The following is a 20,584-nucleotide window of genomic DNA, read 5'->3' as shown; positions in this document are numbered from 1 at the left end:
GGCGCTTTTGACCGGAGTCTAAGCTCCGCCCCCTCTCTTTTGCCACGCCCCTCGCGACGCCTCTCCGGGGACGCTGCTGCTGCTGCCTCTAATGCGCGAGGAGGAGGGAGCCGCCCCGCCTTCGCCCCGCCCACCGGACCCCCCCCCGCGGCGGCTTTTTAGGGTCACGTGAGGCCTCTGGCCCAATCCGGGTCGCCCTTTGGTCGGAACGGACGCTCCTGACTCGGCTTCGCGTGTCGTGTGGATTCCCCATGGCGGTTTGCTCGATTAAAGCTTAATGTAGGGGTGTCTAAACTTGGGAACTTAAAGACGCGTGGCTGGCTGGGGAATTCTGGGAGTTGAAGTCCACAAGTCTTAAAGTTCTCAAGTTTGGGCAGCCCTGGCTTAATGGGAAGAAGAGCTGGCGAGTTTCCGTTCCGTCTGAGGGAAAGTGAGCCGATTGTCCTGACAGGAAAAGATGCCGCCTGTCTCTCTAATCCCCAAACGGGGCTGGAGCCTCAGATTGGAATGGAGGAAGGTCTCTGCCAGGCTAGGAACCGGCCTTGGCCACAACTGGCTGCCATAACAGGCGGTGTAAGGAAGAAAAATCCCAGCTCCAAGCCGAGAATGAGATGGAGGCTGATGGGAAAGAAGCAGAAGCACCAGCAGCAGCCTCTGATTCTAGCCCAGCTAGGCAAATAGCAATAGCAGTTAGACATATACCGCTTCATAGGGCTTTCAGCCCTCTCTAAGCGGTTTACAGAGTCAGCATATCGCCCCCAACAACAATCCGGGTCCCCATGGCTGAATGAGTGGATGGATCTTTATAGTTTCTGTAACCTTGCTGTTTGGGATTTGTGCAACATGGGCTTTGTGTTCTGAGAGGGTGTTGGGTAGTTCTTAACTGTGGTTGACGGCTATGACCTGTGTTAGATTTTTGGGTGAGGGGCCGCTTGGTCTAATCCGATCACTCTGCTTTTTTTAGCAGTTAAACTTTGCCCTAAGGGGTTTCAAAATATCCTGTCTTAAATGGACTTCTGCCGGCAGTATTTGCTTTGCTTGTGAATGGAGCCATCTTGACAGCTGGTTTCCTCATTCAATAAGCTTGTTTGGCATCTGCAGTTAGCTTCTTCTTACAATGTTTCCTTTAGGTATCTGGATGGATTGTGGAATGGTCTTCAGGCAGTGTTTTTTATTAGTGAACTGGTCTTTTGGCTTTTCTGAGGCTTTTCCCTATGGCTAATATTTTATTTGGGATGGAAGGTTTGATTTCTTCTTACAGTAGTTACCGTACTCTAGAGACAACCCCTAGGAACTAGGACCAAAAAAGGTAATTTGTATATAAGAGCAAGGGATGGTAGAATTAGAGAAGTGGGAGATGTAATCAGGAGCAGAGATAATGTATTCACTTTAGACGCTTTGGATAGGTTGTGACGGCCTGGGTACTCAGCCAGTGAGGAAAAGGTGGGAGGTAATTTGGGGAATACACCCTGTTTCCCTGAAAATAAGACTTCCCTGGATAATAAGCCCAATCAGGCTTTTTCGCGCATGCACTAAAATAAGCCCTCTCCCCAAAGTAAGCCCTTGCTGAAAATATTGCAACACAGCATTAGCCATGAGATGACCACGGTCGCTGCCTCCTGCACCTCAAAAATAATAAGAGCTCCCAAAAAATAAGACTAAGCATTCATTTCGGGGGTCAAATTAGGGTAGGAGGCAATAAGGAATATAAGGGAAACCTATTGATGATCCAGTGTGTGTGTGCCCGTGCGCACGCGCACGTGGGGCACCCTCTTTGCAAAATAGTAAATAAGATTACCATTGTTTTCTCTTGAGAGTTTTGGCTGGTGTTTGTTTACTTCAAAACTAGACAATGAAGCCCACAATTCTGTTGTACCATCTGGCCTGCTACCATCCGAAGGAGAAGTCGGCTTGGCAGTCTTTCAAATCTCCCTCAGCCAATTTGGAAGGAAAAGGGAGAAGGAGTCCTGGGTGCTCTCTGAGCTTGGTTGTTTTCTTGCAGATGTAACATTGTTGGTGCTAGTAGAAGTGGATTTGCTCTCAGTTCATCTTGTATAGAAGAGACTTTGGAGGTCTTCTAGTCCAGTCCCCCCTGCTCAAGCAGGAGACCCTATACCATTTCAGACAAGTGACTGTCCAGTCTCTTCTTAAAAGCCTCCAGTGCTGGAGCGCCCACGATTTCTGAAGGCAACTTCTGTTCCCCTGGTTAATTGTCCTCACTGTTAGGAAGTTTCTCCTTAATTCTAGTTGTTTCTCTCCTTGATTAGTTTCCATCCATTGTTTCTTGTCCTGCCCTCTGGGGCCTGTTGTTGGTACTTGAAGTTGAGGTCCATTTTCTAGAGGCTTCCCCTGTCAGTGTTGATGGAAGTGGTCTTGGAGGTTGTTTGGTTGGCTGATTAGCCAGTTGGTAGTTCCTCGATTGTGGTACTCTTTACTTCTTGATGATGGTCTGATGCTAATCTTGGAGTTGATCTCTGCTCATCTGGGTGCTGATTGCTGGTGGAGAGGTGCTTGGGACTTTTTGTTCCCCTTTTGGTTTGTTGCTTGTCTCTTTTGTCTGGTTTCATATCTATAGCAGGTAGATATTGTTTATGGCATACCTACCTATTTGTCAAGAGGTCCAGATTTCTAGAAATTCCCTGGCGTTTTTGGATTTGGCTTGGTCTGGGATGGTCACTTTCCCATTTGAAACTATGGTTAGGTCTGTCCATATATTGTGAAATTAAAGAGTTTTCATCATGTCTTCTACCTGCTAGTTGTTTTCATGGATGCGTTCTGCTCATCTGCCTGCTTGTCCTATGTAGTGGTTGTTGCAGTCATTACACTGTTTGTTGTGGACGACCCCTGTTTTTTGTGGGCTGCTGGGTCTTTTGGTTTACTTAGGGTGTTTTGGAGAGCTTTAGTGGTACACTGATTCCATGTGGTTATAATAGACTGTTGATACCATGTTTCCCTGAAAATAAGCCAGGGTCTTATTTTCTTTTGACCCCCAAAATAAGTGCTTGACATTATTTTCGGGGAGGCTTTATTATTTTCGAGGTGCAGGAGGCGGCAAGCGTAGTCACCTCATGGCTGCTGCTCTGTTGCAATATTTTCGGGGAAAGGCTTATTTTAGCGTATGCGCTCAAAAGCCTGATTGGGCTTATTATCCAGGGAGGTCTTATTATCAGGGTAGTTTCTGAGATATTTTTGATGTGACAGTGTTATTTTTATTACGGCTTGTGTTGGTTGTGCTATATTGTGTTTGAATGGCCAAGCACTTTTTGATGAAATTGCATGATATTAATTTTGTTGGAAGACATTGTATAGATGCACACTTTTCTTTTTCTGTTGTTTAGGGTTGCTGCAGTGTGTTACTGCTTGTTTAAATAGAGTTTTTATGCAGCTTCTCTTGTGGGTGGTTGGGTTATTGTTCTGTTAATGGAGCACTTAATTGGTGTGGATGGTTTTTGCTACACTGTCTTGTGTTTCTAGTTTGCCATCGTTGTCTCTTGATCAGAGATATACAGGAAGGTGTCAGCCTCTATATCTCTTTGCTTGCTATCAGCTGCCATAGTAACCGGGGGAGTGGGTTTCAGTATTTGGAAAGAGGGAATTTTGCTTTCACCATCTTCTGCGCATGCTGAATGGACTTGTTTAGGCCTGGTCAAGGCCACCGTCTCTGCGTACCAGATGGATGAAGCCACCTGAAGATGCACCCCTTGGGAGCTAGAGACTGGACACTTAGCTTGGGGTTGTTGGGGGGAGGGTGTTGGGTAAACTTTTGATATATAAAATTCTGCGCCTTTAGCCTCAGACCTTGCTTTACTTTCTTTGCTATCAGGTCATATCCAGTAAAAGTACCTTTTCTCTAAAACCATGGGAGTTGTGGGTTTTCTTTCTTGGATTTTGAAAGAAGCACATCTGACATTAAGCAGGGTCTGCTTTATCAGCCATCCTGGAGTTAATACTTCCAAGGGGGCTGAGCAAAGAATGTCTAACCAAGGCAACATCCAGGAGGACCTGGGCGCTGCTGGATCCACTCCTCCCCTGGCTCACTCTGGCTGGGAAGAAACTGAGTGGATGGCTCACATTGACAGCCATTTATAGTGTCACATGAGCACAATTTATGAAGTTTTCCTTGTTTACTTCTGGTTTCCTGCAATAAACACTCAGTGGGGAAAATGGATTTGCTTAATGATTGCCACACTTGCTTCACTGTTATAAAAACAGATTGCAATTCTGAGTCAGGTTATGTGGTGCCTCAATGCATGACAACAACTTACAACTGAAATTCTACACAATTCTAGACAAATGGTTTTCCAATCTATTTCTGAAAGCCTCAAGTGAGGGAGCACCCACAACTTCTTAAGACAAGCCTTTCCACTGATTATTCTGTCGGGAAATTTCTCCTCAGTTTATATCAAGTGAGCTTTGGGGGGGGGAGGGGGTATGGCTTCAAGTCAGTGTTTATTCCTGATTTTCATTGGACAAGTCCCTGCCGTTTTCTTGGCATGGTTTTTTTGGAAGGGATTTGCCATTGCCTCTGGGGTTGAGAGTGGGACTAACTCAGCGTCATCCAACTGCTTTTGTGCCCAAGGTCTCCCCATTTCTAGACCAAAGCTGGCTCTTGAAGAACTGAGTTGCAGTTCACAAAAATATTATGTCTTTTAGTACAATTTGTTAGATTTCAGCGGCAGGCTCCTAATTTGGGATTATGTGTGTGAAGCAGTCCAAGAATTGAATTGGTTTATAATGCTGTACTTGACATCTACAGCAGATGGCAATGCACAGTAGCACACAGGCATTTTTCATCAGTGGCTTTTTCTCTGTCTTCACCTCAGACTAGTCTGCCTAAAAGAGTTTATGGGTAATAAAAATAAAACTCATAAAAGGTTTAATTCCATGTCCTGCACAAGGTTTAGCCCTTTGGTGGTTCAAAATAACAAGCAGCATAGGTTATTTCGCAGTTAAGACAAGCTGGTTACCCTTTTAGTTTCAGGTTTAATGCTGTTTGTTAGAACAATGTATTATTAATCTGCTGTTAAGAGTCATTTAATACTGCTGTACACACCTATATCACACCTCAGTCTGCTTACATTGGGCAGAATTTTTAAAATGTAGTTTTTATTTAAACTTTTTAAAAATATAAAACTACAACAAACTAATATAAACAAAGTAAGGGAAAAAAGGAGGGAAAGGAAGAAAGAAATAAAGGGAAAACAAACTGCAAGAAAAGAAAAACAAGTAGAAGAAAAAACAAAAGAAGGATACAAAGTAGTTTCCAATATTCTTCACAGCAGTTATACAGTAAGTACAACTATATTTTAGCCTCTCTATCTAAAGTTAAATCATGATGCTCTTCTTTCTAAATCCGTCTAATCATCAAAACCATGAATCATGTTTTCCCCTTTTTATGCAAAATGTCTACAATGGGTTTCCAGTCACCAGTGCATGTAAATACTGTTTTTTTCTCCAATCAAGTCAATTTAGCGATTTGTCGCCTGCCCACCCAGCAGTTCGAAAGCATGCAACATTGCGAATAGACGAATGGATACCACTTTGGTGGGGAAAACCTAGCTGAGTTCATGTGTGCGGAGAGCGGAAACTGGCAATGGACTTGGCCGGACGAAAGGCATCGTGACACAAGGCGAAGCGAGGCGAGACTGGCAGAGGAGCCCAGAAAAGCCAGCACTACTATTGTAATCAGCTGGTGTAAAGCTAGTTCACTCCCCACCATGTACCAAGGACAGGCGCATAAGCACCGAACAGAATGAACCAGCAATTTCGGCTATCAGGAGGACTGCATTTGTGTCTAGCATGTGTAGATTTCCCTGACATTGTATGCCATACACTAATTTTTTTTTTTTCAAACTATAACATAAATGTCTATACTTTCAATCACATATTCTATTTGTATATCAGAATCAAAATTGTAGCCAATTTAAGCTTACATCCTTTGACCTTTTTTCTTTTTAAATTTCAATAAAAGCTTATACATTTTAGCAATTACACATCATTTGTACACAATTCCATTTCAAATTCTTACATTGTTAAATACCATGAATGTTTTGCCTATTTTTTTCTGATAACTAAGTAATGAAACCATTGGCAACAATGTCCCTCTATCATCGGTGTTCTCTTTATTTTGGCATTTCATGATATGTTAATTCTCTGCCTATTGTGTCTGAAATGCTTCTTGTGCTGAAATTCATAAGGGTGCTTTGGGCACAGCCTGGTTTGTATCTATTCCTTCTCAATGTGGCACATTTAACATAATGATTTATGTTAATTATTTTGACTGTTGTATTATAAATAGCACATCACCCAAATCTCAGATCACATCCTACTAACACTAGACATCTTTTATTTCTCAGGAATACCCACTCTTTCATTGCAACCAAACAAGTTGCAAAATACACTTTCAGATCAGGTAAAGTTAAACCCAACCCTCTTCTTTCCTTTGCATGTTGTAGCACTTTATACTTGGCTCCTAATTTTTTCCCTTACGACACAAACTTAGATATATTTTTTTGCAGTTACAGGGAAAAAAGTAAAAGGGAAACTTTCTGCCCCCCCTCCCCCCATTTTAAACTTTGTATCCTTAATACTCATTTGACATTTATTTGAGTCTCATTTGATACTCTGTAGTTGCATTCATTCGGTAGCATGTAGAAGCAGTCGGCGTGAGTTTAAATGGACTCTAGAGGATGGTAGAGGACAGGAAGGTCTGGAGGAACGTTGTCCATGGGGTTGCGATGGGTCAGATACGACTTTGCAACTAGCAACAACAATAAGTTGCATTCATACTCTGTTTCATATTATCTTTATCTCTTTTGTTTTGTAAAATAGACCAATTGCTTGTGTTCTGTAACATTAAACAACATTCCTATGAAAATCCAGTCCACTGGTCTATTTAATATTTTCAAAAGCACTTTTTGCCAAAAACATATTTCAAAATTACTGTTCTTTGTACATCAAACCCTTGTTAAGGTTTTTGCTAACTATTTAAAATCCTTTAAAACAATTTTAACTTTCTTTGATCCAGAAAAATAGTAGATTCACCAAGCAGTTTTTCCTTATTCTGCCAATTGGAAGATCTTTAACTGTAAATTTTTTATCTGATAGTTGTTAAAAAAAGGATGCATGAAGCTTTGGAATGACATGGAGGGAAGTATGCAGAGGGGTACCCCAAGGCTCTATCTTAGACACAGTATTCTTCAACATCTTCATCAATGATTTGGATGAGGGGATGGGGAACTCATCAAATTTCCAGATGACACCAAGCTGGCAGGAATAGCCAATACTCCAAAAGATAGGCTTAAGAGTCAGAAGGATCTTGACGGGCCCTATCTAAGAAATTGAAATTCAGTGGTGAAAAAATTACAATTAGGCAAGAAAAACCAGGGTTCTGGTTTTTAAATAGTTTATTTTTTTATCAATTACCATCTTGGAAAGTAAATGAGCAGAAAAGACACCCAAATAATTTCAACATTTGGGGTGGACTCTTAGTAAATTAGGAGTCTCTCAGCGCTGGATAACCACAACCACAATCACTCCTCCTCTCAAACATATGACTAGTTTTTATAGCAGTAGACTTATATACCGCTTCATAGGCCTTTCAGGCCTCTCTAAGCGGTTTACAGAGAGTCAGCATATTGCCCCCAACAATCTGGGTCCTCATTTTACCCACCTCGGAAGGATGGAAGGCTGAGTCAACCCTGAGCCGGTGAGATTTGAACCGCTGACCTGCTGATCTAGCAGTAGCCTGCAGTGCTGCATTTAACCACTGCGCCACCTTGGCTCTTTTCTTTTTCTTTCATTTTCTTTTCCCCTAATTACTTGTATTGGGATTATTCTTTTTATTATTTATGTTGTTTGCATTTGTTGTCATGGATTGCACCAGTGAGGCTAAAACTAATTTCGTTCTATTTAGTTTGTGCAATTACAATAAAGGCTATACTATTAATATACATCAGGGGTGTCCAACCGTGGGAACTTGAAGACTTGTGGACTTCAACTCCCAGAATTACCCAGCCGGTATAGTCCAACCGTGGCTGGCTGGGGAATTCTGGGAATTGAAGTCCACAAGTCTTCAAGTTCCCAAGTTTGGACGCCCCTGCTATACCTAATGAAGAAGAGCACAAGAGTTGAGAGTGATAACCGTCCTCTTCAAAAGAGAGACGCGGGCGTGGAATCCATTCCCCTCAATCCCGACCCAAGCCACGCGCTCCTCTTCCCGGGGGACGAGCCTGCCGGCCTGCCTCCTCCAGCGTCCCGAGACCAGCAGGAAAAAAGCCGCTCCAGGCACCCCACCGTTTCCGGCCGCCCCGCCCCTCGCCTGTCAATCCAGCGGAAGCCCCGCCCCACGCAGACCCCTCCCCTCGGCGTCCGGCTGAGAGCCACCGCTGCCGTCGCCGCCGCTCCTCCGTTTCCGGGCCGCCGCCGCCGCCCAACCGCTCGCCCGCCGCTCCGGAGCGCAGCCAGACCCCCCGCCCGAGCCCGCCTGACGGGCAGAGCGCCGCCGGCCGTCAGCGCGGTGGCAGGTGAGCCAGGGCCGCGCGCCACGGGGCCTGGGCTCCCTCAGGAGGGCCCGTCCGCGCTGGGAAGGGGCGCCGCTGCCCCCGCGCCTGACGGGCCGCCGCCCAGCCCCGCGCACGGGAGGGCCGAGGCGGGGGTCCGCGGAGGGGAGGGGGAGAAGGGAGGCCCCTGCCCGGAGGGCGAAGGCTGAGGGCGGCCAGTGCGCCTGCGCCGGCGGGGCCACGGATCGCCCCTCGCGCCTCGGGATCCTCGGCCGCCGCGCCCGGAATCCCCGGCTGCCCCGGGAGGACAGGGCCGGAGGCGAGTGGCAGCCCGGTGGCCCCGGCTGGGGTGGGCCGCCCTGCGTCCCCGCGGAGGGCCTGGGCCGGTTGCCTTCGCAGCAATAGCAGCAGCCGCCGCCTCGGCTGGGAGGTCTCCCGGGGCTGAAAGGCGGCCTGGGGCCCTTTGAAGCTGGGCTGCTTTGAGTAGGGAACGGCCCCCTTTGGGAGCGGGGATCGCGTCAAACGGAGGACTGGATTCCGTTGGTTTTGAACCTGGGGAAGAAGCCGAAAGAGCCTCGGTTTTTTGGGGGGGTGGATCTGGCCCTGCCTTGGAAAGTTCATCGCCAGCATCCTTTGAGAAGCAGGAATGCAATAATGGGTCATTTCCAAAGCTTAGATATTTCATCAAATAGTAAAAAAAAAAAAAACAACAACACCCAGAAAGAATAAGCCAGCATCTGAAAAGAGAACATAAGGAGGGAGCTTCATCTTTTTTGTTTTTGAACCTTCTCAATAGGATTGAATTTTCAGGAAAGACTTCCAATAAGCAAAGCATGATCCCCTCTATCGTAAAATTGTTATTTTTAGTTTATTTCTTGGGTGTGACAAATTTGCCATTAAGTTGCAAGGTTACCCCTATATAGAGTTTCTAATTGTGCACACCGTAATATTAAACTGCTTTTGGTATAATGTCTTGCTTTAATGCAGTAACAGTATTAAAATACACATGAAGGCCCAATAAACAAAAGTGTTGAATATGAAAGCATGTTGAGCTAGTGGGGTAGCTTTATCTCATAATTTTAAATGCTATAAATAAAAAAGACATCAATAAAATTGTTTGGAATAGTTCTTATATATATTTGGGCTATTTGTACATAGATTAGCCTGCTGCAGCAAAATTTTTAGAGTTGTGATCCTTTCAAGAGTATAGTAACACATTTATCGTGCTATATATTGCATGGACTATAGTGTCCTTATCATCCAATCCATGAATTATCTCAGTTCAGCTGATTTCATAGGTTCACAGGAGTTGGTTCAAAGAAAAAGAAAAGGCAAAAATTTACCATTATGCAAAAGATTATGCAGGAACATCTTTAATTTAGAGTTCAGTTGTTTCAACAGGCTTATTTGAAGTATATTTAGTTAAGAATGTTTCTCTTAAAAGAGCTGTGGAAAGTTAAAACTTGCCATTTTTACATATGTTATTGTTGAATCTTATATCCTTTAAATGTGTTCGTTTGAATTCAGAATTATTCTACTTGTAACTTTCAGATGGTATTTATGCGGCAGGAAAAGTGCAGTTTATAAGGAAAAGGCATGAGTTAGTACATACTATGAAGCTGGTCTGCCTTTGTATGCAGCTTATCTCAGTGTTGTAAGGAGAACTGAGAAAAGGAGTTTTATACAATATTTGGTATCTTCACGTACTTTAGGAATGATAAGATAAAATGTCCTGTGTGAATAAAATGCTCAGCGGTACAAGTAGACTTACAACAGTTCATCTAGTGATGGTTCAAAATTACAATATCACTGGAAAAAGTGACATGATCGTTTTTCACACTTACGACCATTCCAGCATCCCCATGGTCACATGATCAAAATTCAGAGACATATTTTTGATGGTTGCAGTCTCCCAGGGTGACCTTCTGACAAGCACACTTAACAAGAGTGTTACTAACTTACCAAACTGCAGTGGTTCACTTAACAATAAGAAAATGGAGCTTCACTTAACAACAGAAATTTTGGGCTCAATTGTGGTCATAAGTCAAGGGCTACCTGAACTGCTCTTCTAGCAGTATTTCTATTAGATTCCCTGTGTGGTTTCTACTTTAAACATATTTTTTTCCAAATTCCATGATTTTTTTAAATATTATGTCAATTTGTGCTTCATTTTCCTGCAGTTGGAAGTATACTGCAGTCTATATATATATGTAAGACTGCTCTTTGTTTTTCTATTTTTCTGCTGTTCTGTCTTTATATTGCTGAGATGATTGTTTTACCTATGCAGCCTTAATAAATTTAATCCTGTGATGCTGAAATGGCATATATGCCAGTGTTGCAGATGGAAATGCTGACTTAAAGTTTTTGGGAGCCGCAGTAGAAGTTGCTAATTAAGGAAAGTCATTGTTCGGTCACTGGTATGACATGAAGTTGATATGCGGATTGAGATCCCAATTGTGCTGTTAGTGAATGGATTTGGATAAGGGACTGGTTGGATTCACACATTGTATTCATCTGTAATATGGCCTGTTTGGCCACTGCTGAGTCTGTAATGTGAGCCACCAATTAGGACTTGTAGACTATAGTTTGTGAAATAATATAACTGCAGATGCAACTAATGATGGGTTAGTCAAAGACTATAGTTAAGCACAGTATGTGAGCCATCTATGTTTTTTCCTGTATTATTGAAAAGTTATGAAAATGACTTTAATAGAACTTAATAAAGGCATTAAACCTGTAGTGTAGCATGGCAAAACTTCCAAGAACTGAGTAGCATTTATAGTAAGGTTTTCTTCTCTAAATGACCCACAATCTGTGCTTGCCTTTATGAAACTACTGTTGAGATATGCAGTCAGACTCTCGGAAATTTTGTGGCTCCAGGAGGTGGGACAGATGTTACTTTGCTCTTCTGGATTCACAGATGTTAAGAATTGTCCTCATTAAAAGGAAGAGAGAAACAAATAGCCCAACAGGCAAGAGTATTGCAGTTTTCTTCATAGCCATCTTTGTAAACAGCTTGTTTTTGGGGCATAAATGTCCCACAAGATGTTTTCTTAGTAAATTATATAATCCTTTGTGTACTACTTAGTGTTGCTGGTTTGAATAAATATAGCTGTCTCATAGTCAACACACATATTAAGCATGATTTATTAATAAACCACAGTTAGCTGGCTTGCCTATTGTGTTAAAGATACAAGCTGTGTTTTATAGACTACAGTTGTTAGGTTCATACAAGCTAAGCAAAAGTCAACAAATATTTAGTCAGTGTAAAGTTCTCTCAGTTATGGCTTGTCAACCATGGCTTATGTCTTATTAAAATGTGCAAATGCTGTAGATGCAAGAATCTTCTTTGAAAATATGAACTATGGCTGCTGACATTTATATTTAAAGATATTACATTGTTTTAGTTAGTGTAATTTGTGAATATAACCAGAACTAAGTTAAAACCATGTTAGATTTGACGCAATATTTGAACTCAGCATCTATTCAAAGTCTTATTAACTAGGAACAAAACTTATTTTAATGTGTGAACTTGCCATTATGCATGCATTAAAAAGCAATAAAGGATTGTAATTGTAGGAGAACTCATGTTACAAAATCTCTTGTAGACGATATTGTATTCTGGATCCTACTGTATTTTACATTTTCAGGTGTTAAACAGGCACTTGATTTATGAAAATGAATCAAATTGATGCATAATAAGGTTAAAGCAAATGTGTAAACATGCAGGTCCAATCCTAAATTTCAGTTATTCCGCTGACCTACTGTTATAACAAGAGCCTGTATCTTCCTTTTGATGCAAACGTACTCTGTAGTATTATATTTCACTTTCAGATATCTGTGTTTTGAGACACTTGTTACAGATAGGCATTTTCTGTTGATTCTGCACAGGGGAAAAATACTGTTATAGAGATGAAGTTTGATACATGTTATAAATTTTGTGGTTATTGCCTATCTAGAAATGTTAAATGGATAATTACAAACTTCAGCTGTTCAAAATATTAGTATAGTAGTTAACCATGATTAACCCAGTTGGATTCACAATCAGAAAAATTCATAAACTTTGGTACATAAGAGCCGAGGTGGCGCAGTGGTTAGGATGCAGTACTGCAGGCCACTTCAGCTGACTGTTATCTGCAGTTCAGCGGTTCTAATCTCACCGGCTCAAGGTTGACTCAGCCTTCCATCCTTCCGAGGTGGGTGAAATGAGGACCCAGACTGTGGGGACGATATGCTGACTCTATAAACCGCTTAGAGAGAGCTGAAAGCCCTATGAAGCGGTATATAAGTCTAACTGCTATGCTATGCTATGATACATAGAACATACTAAGTTGAAACTATCTAAACCATATTAAAATACAGGATAACAGTTGGAAGGGACCTTTGAGGTCTTCTAGCCCAATCCCTGCTCAGGCAAGGTATATAATCCCTGCAGACAAAGGTTTGTCTAGTCTCTTTTTAAACACTTCAAGTATTGGAGCAACCACAAAGTCTGGAGGCAAGTTGTTCCATTGATTAATTGTTCTAATTGTCAGAAAAATTCTCTTTAGTTGTAGGGTGCTTCTTTCCTTCATTAGATTAGTTTATTAGTTTCCATCCTTGGCTTCTTGTTCTGCCTTCTGGTAAATAAGTTGACCCCCTCTTCTTTATGGCAGCCCCTCAAATATTGGAACATTGTTGTCATGTCACCCCTTTTCATTAAACTAGACATACATACCCAAATCCTGCAACCTTTCTTCATGTTTTAGTCTCCAGTCTCCTGTCTCCTAATCATTTTTGTCATTCTTCTCTGTCCTCTTTATAGAGACTCAACATCTTTTTTACATTGTGGAGATCAAAACTGGATGCAGCATTCCACGAATCTCACCAAGGCATTATAAAATGGCATTATGTGGTCTTGCTTCTATCCCTCTGTTAATGAAGCCTAGGACTGCATTGGCTGTTTTGGCAGCTGCAGCACATTGCTGGCTCATATAATTAGCTAGCTGTGAACTTGTAATTACAATTTCTTACATAAATTATCATCATGGAGACATGGCCTGGTTCACAACAGTCTGTTTAAACACCATTTGTCCAATTTGCCATTCATTCAAAATGCTAAAAGCCAAAATCAAGCCAACCATATTATAGCTTAGTTTGATTGATTGGTAATTATTGAGAGGTCAAAATTATGAAAATTATGAAAGCTTTGCCTTTTATTTATGAAATTAGTGCAATACTTCAGATGAGTATCATATAAGTATGTACAGATGAGAATACATGTATGCAATGACATAAAAATGTGAATTTTTCTAACCTTAATGTCAGGCCTACAGCCATCTTAATGTGATTTAATTGTATACACCAGCCAGCTGAGAATGAATCTTGTTAATGCAAATTAGTTATTAGTGAAAGCTAACAGTACTCAATGCACGCTTAATATAATACTAGTTTTCTGAAATTAAAACTTTAAGTGAAGCCAAATAGGTTGCTGGTCATCCTCTTTTCTTTTACCTTTTCCAGCATTTTTCAGAGAGCTAGGTATTCATAAAATGTGTCCAGGGTAGGATATTTTACTATAATAATTTTCATTGCATTACATTTCGGTTAGCTATTGACCACATTTCATGGTTTACTTTAAATTCACTTTATTGAATTGCCAAAATTGCTGGATCCATAAGTGTAAAACCTTTATGTAATTTATTGATTTTTGGCTTTGGGCATAAATCCAGCTACCATATTTTTCAGAGTATAAGATGCACCTTTTTTCCTCAAAAAAGAGGCTGAAAATCTGGGTGCGTCTTATACACCGAATACATCATTTTTTGCCTTCCAAAGCCCCGCCCCCTTCTTCAAAATGGCCGTGCATACCCATGGGGGCTTTCAGAGAGCTCCTGGGGCCTGGGGAGGGCAGAAATGAGCAAAAAACAGACCGTTTTTTGCCCCTCCCTAGCCCCCAGGAGTACTCTATAAGCCTCCATAAGGCTATGCATGCAATTTTTTTGACAAAAAGCGGGCCCGTTTTCACGAAAAATGGGCCATTTTTTTGCTCATTTTTGGGGGGGGCCAGGAGCATTCTGCAAGCCCCCCCCCCAAGGCTATTCATGCCTTTAAAAAAAATGGGCCCGTTTTCACGAAAATCAGGCCCATTTTTGGGAGGTTTGCAAAAACTTTTTTTTTCCTTTTGGAAAGCCCTTTAACTGATTGATGATAATTAGATTGATCAAGTGCTTTGCCAGCAGAAATAAAGTCTTAGGTGCTGCAGATTGTCAGCTATTTCCTTCTCCAGCACATGGATAAATACACCTGGAAACATCTACCTACCTACCTACTCTTTCTCCCTACCTACCTACTGTATTTCTCTCTCTTTCTCTCCCTCTCTATCCCTCTATCTACCTATCTACTTTTTTAAAATTTACCTCTTCAAAACCTTGGTGCGTCTTATACTCCGAAAAGTACTTGTGTTCGTTCAGGAAGCAGTGGCTAAAGCGAATATAGTTTAGCATAATGCATAAACTCAGTTACTAGGTCTGTACATGATGTCAAGCAATTAAAGCCAGACTTTATAAACTCGATTCACATGCTGAGCTAAAACAGCATAGGCAGAGGTGGCTTCCGGCAGTCACTACTGCAGGTTCGCTTGTGGCTACGCTGCGCGCGCATGCACAATACAATAAAAATTGCTCTGCGCATGCACAGAAACAAAAAACAAGATGGCGCCTATGGTGCCGCTGGGAGAACCAGTTTGGGGGCAAGCTAGGCCTGGGTCACTGCCGGTTCCAGCGACCCAGACCGCCAAACCACGACCGGTTCAGCCGAACCGGTCCGAACCGGCAGGAACCCACCAATGAGCCTAGGACTGAACCATATTATGGTTTGCATGATGCACGAATAAGCATTACTTTCCCCATTATTTAGTCCTTAAACTGCTAGATTGGTTGAGTTTTCAGTAATTTCAGATCTTACTGTAGTCCACAAGTTATTTGTTAACTGATGGAAGTCTAATAATAAAATAAAATCTCTCTCTTTAAACAGATTGGCCTTAAAATTAGAGATAGAAATAGACTCTGCTGAAAAATGATAAAAGTATGTTCAAACTGAGAAATCTCACCCTGATGTAATGGATCAGGGTCAAGATAGTAGATTTAGTAGGTAGCAGTAGGGTACAGATGAAATTGCCATTTGGATACTGAAGCTTAATTCCTCCTCTTCTTTAAGATAGGAATCTGGATGGGCAGTGAGCTGTTACTCTTTAATGCTGTGAAAGATGCATCTCATGAAGGCTTGCGTTATTGTTTATGTATGGCACAGTTGCATAGCTATGCATAGCAACATTTAGGGTTCTTACCTGTGGTGGGTATTCCAGGCCCTCTTTTTCTTTCTTGCATAAGTTCAGATGGGGGTTATTTTCCCCTATTTTTGAGAATGTTACAGGAAATAATTCCAAGCTGCAGGGTGAAAGAATGTGGGGTCAAATGGAGCACAACTGAAATTAGTGATCATTAAGACAAACCGCTTGTTTTTTAGTGAGTGCGTTAAAAGCAAATGTCATTACTTTGTTTTCCTCAGAATTCCATAGCCTTATCATTCATCCATAGTTTCCTTTTGCACATATATTTCCCAGTATGTAATCTTTATTTAAGAGCCAAGGTGGCGCAGTGGTTAAATGCAGCACTGCAGGCTACTGCTAGATCAGCAGGTCAGCGGTTCAAATCTCACCGGCTCAGGGTTGACTCAGCCTTCCATCCCGAGGTGGGTAAAATGAGGACCCAGATTGTTGGGGGCAATATGCTGACTCTCTGTAAACCGCTTAGAGAGGCCTGAAAGGCCTATGAAGCGGTATATAAGTCTACTGCTATTGCTATTGCTATTTATTTGAAAAATAATAACAATGGAGAAATTGTAGTTTAACTTCAAACAGAACTATTTGGAATCTACCTGACTTAAAGCATTTATGTCTTTCTTCAAAAGGAATATGGGAAGACCAACTGCTATGAATACGATATGACAGGAATGTTCCGGGAGCCAGGTGGAAAGTAAATTTGGTGAATTTTACAGTTAGAAAAAATAATCTTTTTCCCATTGAAAATAGAGCTTAATAATTAGAGAAGTAAAAGTAGAATGACTATATCTTTCCTTTATCCTCCATGCATGTTGGAGTATAATTCCTTTATTCATTGGCCAATCAGATTTAGAAGCAAAGTGATTATGCTCCAACACAGTTGGGAAAGAATAGTCTATAAAATCACTCAGCTGAGCTCCATTGCCTATGACAATTACGGTAACTTTTAAGATAGCATGACAGAATAGAGCAGTGGCTTTTCTGTCAATACAAGGGGCTTTAGCAGTTTGTGCATGCCTGGCGTTGTTTTTAGAAATATTGTTCAGTAAATGTTAAGAATAAGTTTACTATATTTTGTGCCTTTGCAAATTTATGGCTGTCTTTTCAGAATTTTTAAAGCTCTTTAGCTTTAAAGAGCTATATTACACAAGCCAGAAAGAGAGCTGAGAAAACATCTACAGACCCCTTGATCTAAACTGTTTCAATTTCTTCCCTTGGAATGCCTCTGTAGGACATTGCATGCCAAAATAACCAGACACAAAAACAGTTTTTCCACATGCCATCACTTTGCTAAACACGTAGTTCCCCCAACACTGTTTTATGCCTAAGCATATCTGACCATGTAGGGAGACTGTATTGCTATTATCCTTCTTCTCATCTTTCTATTACCTACTCCTTTCTTATGATTATCACTTTGTTGGTTGTATCTTATCTGTGATTGTATCTTATGATTTATCACTTTCATTGCTTGTATGTACACTGAGAGCTAATGCACCAGAGACAAATTCCTTGTGTGTCTGGCCAATAAAGAATATTCTATTTATGTGTGAAGAATGTTTTGACTGAGTAACACAGCTTTGATTTAACTATGAATTAATAAGGAGTGAATCTTCAAGTAGTTTGAGAGTTATCAACCAGCGTTCAGATTCTTAAACCAAAACTAATTGCTGTTTGATTTTGAGTTTTTTTAAATTATTATCTTGAAGTAAAAGATATTTATTTTGGTTATTGAGATTTTCAAACATATTTCGTTCACAAAGGATTTATCTTTATAATTTTGCTAGCATTGATAAAGTTTAGAAAAGCATTAACTGGAAAGGACACAAAGATGGAGATATAAGGATTTATGTGTGGATTGACACTAGGCCTGTCTCTAACATACTAAGACAGGGCATTTAGGTCACAAGATGTAATGTTTCATATGAGAAATAATGTCTCATAAGACAAAATGGGTTCATTCAATAGGTCTGCAGCCTATTCTTATCTTTCCTTTGTTGTTTCTCTAAGCCTGTGTTTCTTAACCTCAACCACTTTAAGTAGTGTGGATTGGCAAACTGGCTGAGAAATTCTGGGAGTTTAACTTGACAAAGCTTTTACAGATATGTTGTAGGATGTATGGAAAGTTGTTCTAAGTTGCCTTTTGCAATTGACTGATGGTGAATTTGTCAATCCTAATGGTGTTCAATAAAGTGGTGCTCCATTTGTTTTGGAATTGCACCCAAGGAATCTATGACTTGGTCCTGCCTTTGCTTTCTTTTGTCAAGGTCGTTTGATTTCTGTTTGTAGATCTTTGTATTTTGTTATGTTTTCCATTTCCTTGCAGAGGTGGCACTTACTATCTGTTGCTGTCACAAACTTAATTCTTTAGTACATTAAACCTGAGCAAAATGGCACACTCGGGATCAGTTCTAAGGCTTTCTGACATGCTATTCTTTGTGCAACCTAATAATTTGACCTGTGTTGCATAGCAATTAATTTGTTGCTTGGTTTTGTGACTTTAAAAATATCTTGACCTAATTAAATCATGATGTTTGCCTTGTACTTGTAGCTGAAAATATAATCTGATTAATCTAGTCAAACTGCTAGTGATTAATTTCTGATTTTACGGTAAAAGTATGTTGAATTTTGTAGTGAAAAACTGGTGTGACCAAGGAAATTTATGATCAAGATAAAAGTAGTTTTCCTTTAAAATCTGAGCGAGTAAAATGTTTGTCTTCTACTTAAGTGATTTTATTTTATTGCATAATAAAATAAATTAGCTTTAATCAATGAAATTTAACACATTTTGCCTGTAGATTTCAAAGAATATAAATTCAGTTAACTTAATAAGGTAAAGTAAGTGTTCCTTTGTTAGTTTCTAGTTTTCTTACTTTATATTGTGAAGAAGAAGTAAGATGAGCTCAGGCTATATTTCTTGTATGGTAAGAAATGTTGAGCAAACTCAACATTTAACTCAATCCGATTATTAACAAATTATTATTCAAGAAATTAAATATATGGAGCTCAATAGTGAAGATACTTAACAGTCATCAAATATGTTGAGGATTGCAGAAATGGTAAATAAATGAAAATATATTAGAAAAAGGTGCAAGTTCATTTCATTAAGCAACGCAAGACTTATGAAAAAGACGAAATTTGATCATGGTTGGGGGATGTGGTAGTTCAGTGGTTAAAGTTGGTGAGTAGTATTAACTTTTTGTAGTAGCTTTTTGGATCATTCATGTGCAGTTTGCTTTTTCGCTCAGACTTTAAACTAAATGTCAGGATGGATTTAAAATGTTTTAGTGGATCTTTAATTGCACATTAAAATAATATAGTGGGTTTGTTAATAAGAAACTGAAAATTAAAATTGAAATAGTTTTGAGTTACTAGTATTCCAAAATGATAAACCAAGATTTGATAAAATGTATATGTTGCTTGTTCATTTACGCAGAAAAACCCTTTAGCACAATTACCATATTCATGCAAAATGATATCTTGGATTTGAAAAGAATTCTCATTTCTTCTTCAGAATGGTGGGCCTATGTACAGTGGCTGATTTGTTCTCACTTGGCTTCTTCTGTCAGTGGGTGCAGCTACAATGCGTAGAAACTTTCCAGGGAGAAAGAATTTAATGTTGCATTCTAGCAAGGGCTTCAGGCATTCTTCTCCCAAGCAAGCCAGTAATAATTGGAAACCAGTGTTAGACCCTGGCTTTAGACTCTAACGTGGTGGTAAGTAACTTCAAAGTACAGAGGGTCCTTGCTTACCAACCAGATGTTTGCTCAAAGTTATAATGAAAAAATAATCTAATGGTCCATTTATGACCTTCACAGTTCTCCTCAATCATTTTATTGCCATTGCAATCAGTATGTGTTGAAACATTGAAAGCAATGCAACCATGCCTGCAGCCTGGGGCTGAGGGCTGCAACACATCATATAAACAGCTTACAGCTTAGCCTTGAAATCTTCTGTTTGTTTGCTCTGCAGGGCGTTGGGGAAGCAAGCGTAGACAATAGTGGAGAGATTGGTGAGGAAGAGAGTTCAGGAGAATAAACCGTTTGGTCTTCCACAGATCAAAAGGAAATGTTCACGTTTGCAGTGGGAAAGGATCAGTGGAGAGATTGGAGAAAAAGGGATGTCAAGAGAGTGCCGTAATGTATTTATTCAGCACTCCCTGCCCAAGTCTGCCTGTGACCACATTGCTTTCTATGTGTGCAAGACAGTAGGCAGGCATCAGAGCCTTCCCAAAGGGTGAGGGAGTGATCAGGAGGCAAGGAAGAGGAAGATGTGAAACTGACTAGTTTGGTCTCTTTTCATCCAGAAAATACAGGTAGTCCTTGACTTATAACAGTTCACTTAGTGACCATTCAAAGATACAACAGCACTGAAAAAAGTGGCATAACCATTTTTCACACTTATGACCATTGCAGCATCTCCATGGTCATGTGGTTTACATTCGGATGCTTGACAACCGACTCACATTTATGACGGTTGCAGTGTCCCGGAGTCACATGATTCCCTTTTGCAACCTTCTGACAAGCAAAGTCAACGGGGAAGCCAGTTTCACTTCACAAGTTTGTTACTAACTTAACAATTATGGCAAGAAAAGTCGTAAAATGCGGTAAAATTCACTTAACACATATCTCACTTAGCAACAGAAAATTTGGATTCAGTTGTGGTCGTAAGTAGAGGACTACCAGTATAGTCATGGCCACCTGCTTTCCTAGTTAGCGGAAATGCTTAGTACAATGGTGGTTCCAATTAGGGTTGTTAACTGGGT

The 20,584-nt window shown here is 40.7% G+C and overlaps 1 protein-coding gene across 1 annotated transcript in view; it reads left to right on the top strand.

Moving 5' to 3' along the window:
• The first annotated feature begins 8,367 nt into the window (after window positions 1-8,367).
• Window positions 8,368-20,584, top strand: part of GARRE1 (granule associated Rac and RHOG effector 1) — a 73,976-nt gene continuing 61,759 nt past the window's right edge. Inside the window, exon 1 of the mRNA XM_087729436.1 lies at window positions 8,368-8,525. The gene's annotated coding sequence lies outside the window, so the exon portion shown is untranslated. The remainder of the gene's footprint in view (window positions 8,526-20,584) is intronic.

This window comes from Thamnophis sirtalis, unplaced genomic scaffold (genome assembly GCF_051295495.1).
Source record: "Thamnophis sirtalis isolate CommonGarterSnake01/CBP01778 unplaced genomic scaffold, rThaSir2_p1.2 scaffold_14, whole genome shotgun sequence".
NCBI lineage: Eukaryota > Metazoa > Chordata > Lepidosauria > Squamata > Natricidae > Thamnophis > Thamnophis sirtalis.
The sequence above is the reverse complement of the archived record's forward strand: the minus strand, read 5'-3'. Positions and strand labels throughout refer to the sequence as shown.